This window comes from Prunus avium, chromosome 3 (assembly GCF_965620075.1).
Source record: "Prunus avium chromosome 3, drPruAviu1.hap1.1, whole genome shotgun sequence".
Taxonomy (NCBI): Eukaryota; Viridiplantae; Streptophyta; class Magnoliopsida; order Rosales; family Rosaceae; genus Prunus; species Prunus avium.
This window is the reverse complement of record NC_142286.1, coordinates 15,415,135-15,422,491: the sequence shown is the minus strand read 5'-3', so window position 1 is coordinate 15,422,491 and position 7,357 is coordinate 15,415,135. Positions and strand designations below refer to the sequence as shown.

Below are 7,357 nucleotides of genomic sequence, written 5' to 3'. Positions count from 1 at the left end.
AGAAATTGGACAATTCAAGTTCAACGGCAGTTCGTTCCTAATTGGAGTGGTTGGTGTATTCCATACTTCTAGCGATTGGATTTCACTCAAAACTCACCAAATGACTCTGTTGTTAATTATTATGTTAACTCGCAATTGTTTCCTGGCATCTTTTAAGCACTAGAGACAAGTGGTGAAGACAATTATCAAAAGAGGAACCAAAAACTGAAAAATCATCCATAAATACCTCAATGAATCGTTCCACCATATCTGAAAAGATTGACATCATGCATCTTTGGAAAGTTGCTGGGGCATTGCACAAACCGAATGGCATCCTTCTATAAGCAAACGTACCAAATGGGCATGTGAATGTGGTTTTCTCTTGGTCTTCCGGAGCAATGGGAATTTGATTATAACCTGAAAAACCATCAAGAAAACAATAGTAAGCATGGCCAGATAAACGTTCAAGCATTTGATCAATAAAAGGCAAGGGGAAATGATCTTTTCTAGTGGATGTGTTCAACTTCCTGTAATCAATGCAAACTCTCCAACCAGTGATAGTTCGTGTAGGAACTATCTCATTCTTCTCATTCTTCACAACGGTGATTCCGGACTTCTTCGGAACAACTTGTACAGGGCTCACCCACTTAGAATCTGAAATTGGGTAGATGATTCCGACATCGAGTAGCTTTAAAACTTCAGCTCTAACCACCTCTTTCATGTTGGGATTTAGCCTCCTTTGGGCATCACGGGATGGTTTGCTGTCTTCTTCCATTAGAATCCGGTGCATGCACATGCTTGGACTAATTCCTTTGATGTCTGCTATGGTCCACCCAATGGCTGTTTTATGCTCTTTTAGAACCTTAATTAAGCTCTCTTCTTCATGTGAGGTGAGACCTGCAGCAATTATAACAGGGAGAGTTTCGTTAGCACCCAAATAAGTATATTTAAGATGATTGGGCAGTGGTTTAAGTTCTAGCTTTGGTGGGGTGATAATGGATGGCTCCAATTTCGTGGATGATGGTCCAGGAGGCTCGAGTGGTGGCCTAAAGGATGGTGGGTATGGTTGAAACACTTCTAAGGCAGCCACCACTTCTTGGAACTCCGGTTCACAAAGATCTTCCTCTTCTTGTGTTAAGACAGCTTCTAGAGCATCATTAGACTTTCTCTGCAAAATTTTGGAAGAAACCTCATGATCCACAACATCAATTGAAAAGCAAGAATCAAGAGAGATAGAAGGTTGAGATAGAGCATTAAGCATTTTAAATTCAACAGTTTCACCCAGAACAGTCATGGAAAGGGTGCTATCTTTCACTTTGATAACTGTGTCTGCAGTGGCCATGAATGGCCTGCCTAGGAGAATGCGATCAACATGATCTCCATTTGGATTGTCTTCCATGTCCATCACTACAAAATCAGCAGGGAGAATTAGTGTATTAACTTGAACTAAAATATCTTCTACAATACCTTTTGGATATTTTATAGAATGATCAGCTAGTTCAAGTCGTATTGAAGTCTTCTTCATCCCTTCTAAGCCAAGCTTTTGATACAATGAATATGGCATTAGGTTGACACTTGCTCCCAAGTCCAACATGGCTCTTCCAACCTTATTGCCTCCAATGTTAATGGGAATGTCAAAGCTGCCAGGATCAACTAGTTTTGGTGGAAGCTTCCTTTGCAACACAGCACTTACATTCTGGTCAAGCTTTACATCTTCATTTGGAGCGAAATTGAGCTTGTGAGTTTTCAAGTCCTTGATGAACTTTCCATATGCAGGAATCTGTTCAATAACATCAAGCAAAGGCAAATTGATATTAACTTTACTCAAAATATCATAAATCTCTTTAAAAGCCTTATCTTGCTTTGCTTTCTTAAGACGGCCTGGAAATGGAATCGGTGGAACATATGGAGCGGGTGGCACGTATCTATCTTCTTGAAGATGTGGTGGCACAAATTTGTCATCTCTCTTATGCAATTGGAATTGTTTGGATTCCTGAGAATCTGATTTGGCATTAGGAGCAGATTGAGAAGTTTTGAGATGTTCCCCTTCTGTAGCCGTGGTCTCCTCCTCTTCATCTTCTACAATCACAACATCATTTGAAAGATTAGAATCAACTTTACTATCAATGATCTTACCTGATCTGAGCACATGAATGGCCTTGGCTTCTTGGTTCTTTGGATTGATCTCGGTTTGGCTTGGCCATTTCCCAGGTGCTCTTTGAGTTATTTTAGCAGCTAATTGGCCTATTTGAACTTCCAATTTGGCAATGGCAGCTTGTGTAGTTTGCTGGAAATTGGATTGGTTGATTGCCATCTGCTTAACTATATCATCCAATGATGATGTTTGTTGTGGCTTTTGGAATGAAGGGGGATTGGCTTGATTCTGAGTATTCCTCCATGAAAAGTTTGGATGATTCCTCCAACCTGGATTATAACTTTGAGAGTATGGATCATTTCTTGGACCTTGGTTGTAGGAATTTACCAACTTAGCTTGCTCTTGCACAAATTCTGGATATCCAGCCCCAAGTGGACAAGCTATGGTAGCATGGTCAGGAGTTTCGCAAATACTACACACTTCCTTCGGAGGGCTTCTTGAGTTTAATGCAAGAAAAGCATCTAGCTTTTGTTCCAGTTTTGAAATCTGCACACTAGAAGCATCATTAGAACCACTAATAACACGTTTACCTCTTGTATCCGTATGTTGGGTCTCCATTGCTATCTCCTCAAAGAGTTCGTATGTTTCTTCTGGAGTTTTGGTTTTAAAAGAACCACCTGCAAAATTGGTGACTATATTATGACTAGAAGGGGTTAGTCCTTTATAAAACATACGCATTTGAAGCTTCAATGGAATCCCATGATGAGGACATTGGTTGAGCAGCCCATTGAATCTCTCCCATGCTTCACAAAACGATTCATCATCTTGCTGTGCAAATAACAAGATCTTATCCCTAAGCATGTCGGTCTTTTGCGTGGAGAAGTATTTCTCCAAGAACTTCTTTTGAATGGCAGCCCATGTAGTGAGTGAACCAGGCTTCAAAGAATTCAACCAATATTTCGCCTTATCCTTCAAAGTGTATGGAAACACTCTCATTCGAAGTTGATCTTCTGTCACACCTGTCAAGGGAAAAGAACTCACAACATTAAAAATATCATTTATATGAGTTAATGGATCTTCATTAGGTAAATCATAAAAGGAAGGCAGCATATTAAGATGAGAAGATTTAAGCTCATAATTTCGAGCTACAGTGGGCAGCAAAATGCTTGAAGGAGATGCTGGAATTGTTGGGATATCAAGTTCTCCCATGAACTCATTGGCAGCCATCTCTTCTTCTTCTTCTTGGTCTGAACTTGCTTCCGAATTTGAAGGTGAAGAACCAGGAAGTTCAGTGTGGAGAGCAATACTTGTAAATGTGGCAAGTGCTTGCTCTTTTGCAGTTGACAACTCTCTTTCTAGACGATTATGAACTTCAGAGATCACCCGGTTGGGTTGCAACGATGGTCCTGCGTTCAAAGATCTGGAGCGTTGGAACGAAGACCTCACTTGTTCAAGGAACGGTCTTTTAGACATAAACTACCTGAAACAGAAAATTAGATTAATTAGAAACACTAAAAAAAATAGGGTAACGGTCTTTCAAAACTCACCAAATGACTCCTCCCACCATATTATGATGTTGCCCAAGTTTTGGTCTCGATCCGAAATCAATAGGTGTGAGAAATTGGACAATTCAAGTTCAACGGCAGTTCGTTCCTAATTGGAGTGGTTGGTGTATTCCATACTTCTAGCCATTGGATTTCACTCAAAACTCACCAAATGACTCTGTTGTTAATTATTATGTTAACTCGCAATTGTACGGGGCAATTAGTAATATAGCAAGACAAGTACGAGGTCGTACCCACGAAGACTGAGAAGTTCAAATTAGTTATGTACGTAGATTACCGAATTCAAGAAGTTAGGAAGTTAAGTCTAAAACAGAAATTAAAGTGAGAGTGATTGTGATTGTGAAAGGAAGTGAGCAAACTGAAATTGCGAATGAAAGCAAATAAACAAGTGTAACAAAGAGTGGTTTTAAGAGTTGGAAAACAGATTTGGAGACTAGGGCATTCGAATCACCATAACAATTCAATTCTGGGTTATATGGAGTCAAGTAACAAGTCTAATTCAGATTCAAAGATTGATTCTAGCTAAAGTATGATTAGGCCATGGTGTTTGATCCTAACCTTGTGTTCCTAATTCCCTAATTTGATCATTTGTTGTCTAACCTAAAATTAAGCATTAGGAACCCATTAAGCATAGAAGAACAATTTAAACAACCAAGCATGTATCTAATCCCTGTTGTCGAATGTCCATACATACTCTTCCTATTCATAGTTCAATTCGAATTAAAGCATGGTGTCTACTCTTAATTCAAACCAAGATAGTTAACAAACAAGTTCTAATGGTGATCAATCATTCAAACAAGCATGTTAACTTATAAGCATAATGAATAAGAACATGAATCATGAATCAAACTTGAAACTCCAAACTTATAAACCCAGAATATTCATGTTAGGTTACATCGAAGCCCTAGTTATGGATTTAGTTACTCATAATGGAAAAGAAACTAAAATAGAAATGGGAAAACATAATGAATGCCATAAGAGTAGAAAAACCCTTTTATGAAGTTCTTGTAGTGTCCAATGCTTCTCCAAGAGCTTCTCCACGTCTAGAAGGATGTATGAAGGATATGGAGGTGATTTGAGATGAGCTTGAGTGAGTGGTGATGGATGAGAAAGAGGAAATTCGTAGGGAAATGGAAGGGAGGTTTTCTGGAGCTGTTTTGGTGATTTTGGGACAGTTTAGAGTATTGGGTTGATTGCTTGAGTGTTTGGGGTTGTGGGAATGTATGAGGATGATTTCTGGATGATGGAAGTGTGGAGGATGGCTGAAGTGAATTTTGTAGCTTGAAGACTCCTCTATTTATAGGGCTAAGAGGGAGGAACATCATGATGAAATCCAACACCACCATTCCTCATTTAATACAACCCATAACTCCCACTTCATCTTGTCTATGTTAGTGTGGTTGGAATCAATCCCATCTCATACTTCTTTTGCTGCACCTCAAGCTTTCTTCACATGGGATCAAAGGTGATCAATTGTGGCTGCCTTTTGCTGCCAACCCATGTGGTCTTCTTTTGGTTGTTGAACAAAAACGAGTCTTCTGAACCAGACTTGGTGTAGGAAGGCCAGAGGTTTCAAAACTTATCCAATGGGGCTCAAATCTGGATATGTTATAGTAGACACCCATTGGAACAACCTCTATGAAGAAAGTATTCCCATCGGAGCAGTAGAAGTATGCGTTTTGGGCCTTGCAATTTGGCTGCCGAACAGAGCCTGGAATTGACTTCATTTCATTTATGCTTTACATGCATGCACATGCTTTCTCTATAATAACTCCAGCATGTACCAACTTGATCCTTTAGAATTTCATAGCTGGAATGCCTCCCCACTTCACTCATTATGTTGGATCCAAAGTCAGTTGGAGCATGGGTGAGGCACATGGAGGCACATGACAAAGCTGGCAGCTGCAAATCCTCCTGAGCAGGGTTGAGTGTTGGGCGGGCTGAGCACTCCACAAATGTCCAATTGGGCTGACATTTGGATATGTTGTACTAGACACCCATTGGAACAAGTTTCATGAAGATCTTCACCTCATCCAAGCCCCATAGCATGCTGATCCAAGGCCAAGAAGCTGACCTACGAAATTGGGCGGGAAAGGAGTTGTAGCCAAAATGTGTTTGTCTTTAAGCCCTTCTTCCATTCACCCAAATCAAACCTTAACATGCATGGATTGCATCATTTCCTATCCAAAATCATCATTGTTACCTAAATGTCAATTAACTGAAAGATAAACACAAAAAGGATTAAAAGCACAAGTTTAACTCAAACACATAGCCAAATCATAAGCTAGAACGGTACAAAATGATATACAATTATGAACCGATCAGACTCCCCCCACCATATTATAATGTTGCCCAAGTTTTGGGCTCGATCCGAAATCAATAGGTGTTCCAAATTGGACAATTCAAGTTCAACGGCAGTTCGTTCCTAATTGGAGTGGTTGGTGTATTCCATACTTCTAGCGATTGGATTTCACTAAAAACTCACCAAATGACTCCTCCCACCATATTATGATGTTGCCCAAGTTTTGGGCTCGATCCGAAATCAATACGTGTTCCAAATTGGACAATTCGAGTTCAACGGCAGTTCGTTCCAAATTGGAGTGGTTGGTGTATTCCATACTTCTAGCGATTGGATTTCACTCAAAACTCACCAAATGACTCCTCCCACCATATTATGATGTTGCCCAAGTTTTAGGCTCGATCCGAAATCAATAGGTGTGAGAAATTGGACAATTCAAGTTCAACGGCAGTTCGTTCCTAATTGGAGTGGTTGGTGTATTCCATACTTCTAGCCATTGGATTTCACTCAAAACTCACCAAATGACTCCTCCCACCATATTATGATGTTGCCCAAGATTTGGGCTCGATCCGAAACAATAGGTGTTCCAAATTGGACAATTCAAGTTCAACGGCAGTTCGTTCCTACTTGGAGTGGTTGGTGTATTCCATACTTCTAGCGATTGGATTTCACTCAAAACTCACCAAATGACTCCTCCCACCATATTATGATGTTGCCCAAGTTTTGGGCTCGATCCGAAATCAATAGGTGTTCCAAATTGGACAATTCAAGTTCAACGGCAGTTCGTTCCTAATTGGAGTGGTTGGTGTATTCCATACTTCTAGTGATTGGATTTCTCTCCAAACTCACCAAATGACTCCTCCCACCATGTTATGATGTTGCCCAAGTTTTAGGCTCGATCCAAAATCAATAGGTGTGAGAAATTGGTCAATTCAATTTCAACGACAGTTCTTTCCGAATTGGATTGGTTGGTGTATTCCATACTTCTACCGATTGGATTTCACTCAAAACACACCAAATGACTCCTCCCACCATATTATGATGTTGCCCAAGTTTTGGGCTCCATCCGAAATCAATAGGTCTTCCAAATTGGACAATTCAAGTTCAACGGCAGTTCGTTCCTAATTGGAGTGGTTGGTGTATTCCATACTTCTAGCGATTGGATTTCACTCAAAACTCACCAAATGACTCCTCCCACCATATTATGATGTTGCCCAAGTTTTGGGCTCGATCCGAAATCAATGGGTGTTCCAAATTGGACAATTCAAGTTCGACGGCAGTTCGTTCCTAATTGGAGTGGTTGGTGTATTCCATACTTCTAGCGATTGGATTTCACTCAAAACTCAACAAATGACTCCTCCCACCATATTATGATGTTGCCCAAGTTTTGGGCTCGATCCGAAATCAATAGGTGTGAGA

The 7,357-nt window shown here is 40.2% G+C and overlaps 1 non-coding gene across 1 annotated transcript; it reads left to right on the top strand.

Moving 5' to 3' along the window:
* The first annotated feature begins 2,828 nt into the window (after positions 1-2,828).
* LOC148295696 (small nucleolar RNA R71) lies at positions 2,829-2,935 on the top strand. Its single transcript, XR_015834974.1, has one exon. It is a non-coding gene; the product is annotated as a small nucleolar RNA R71 (small nucleolar RNA).
* The last annotated feature ends 4,422 nt before the right edge of the window (positions 2,936-7,357 follow it).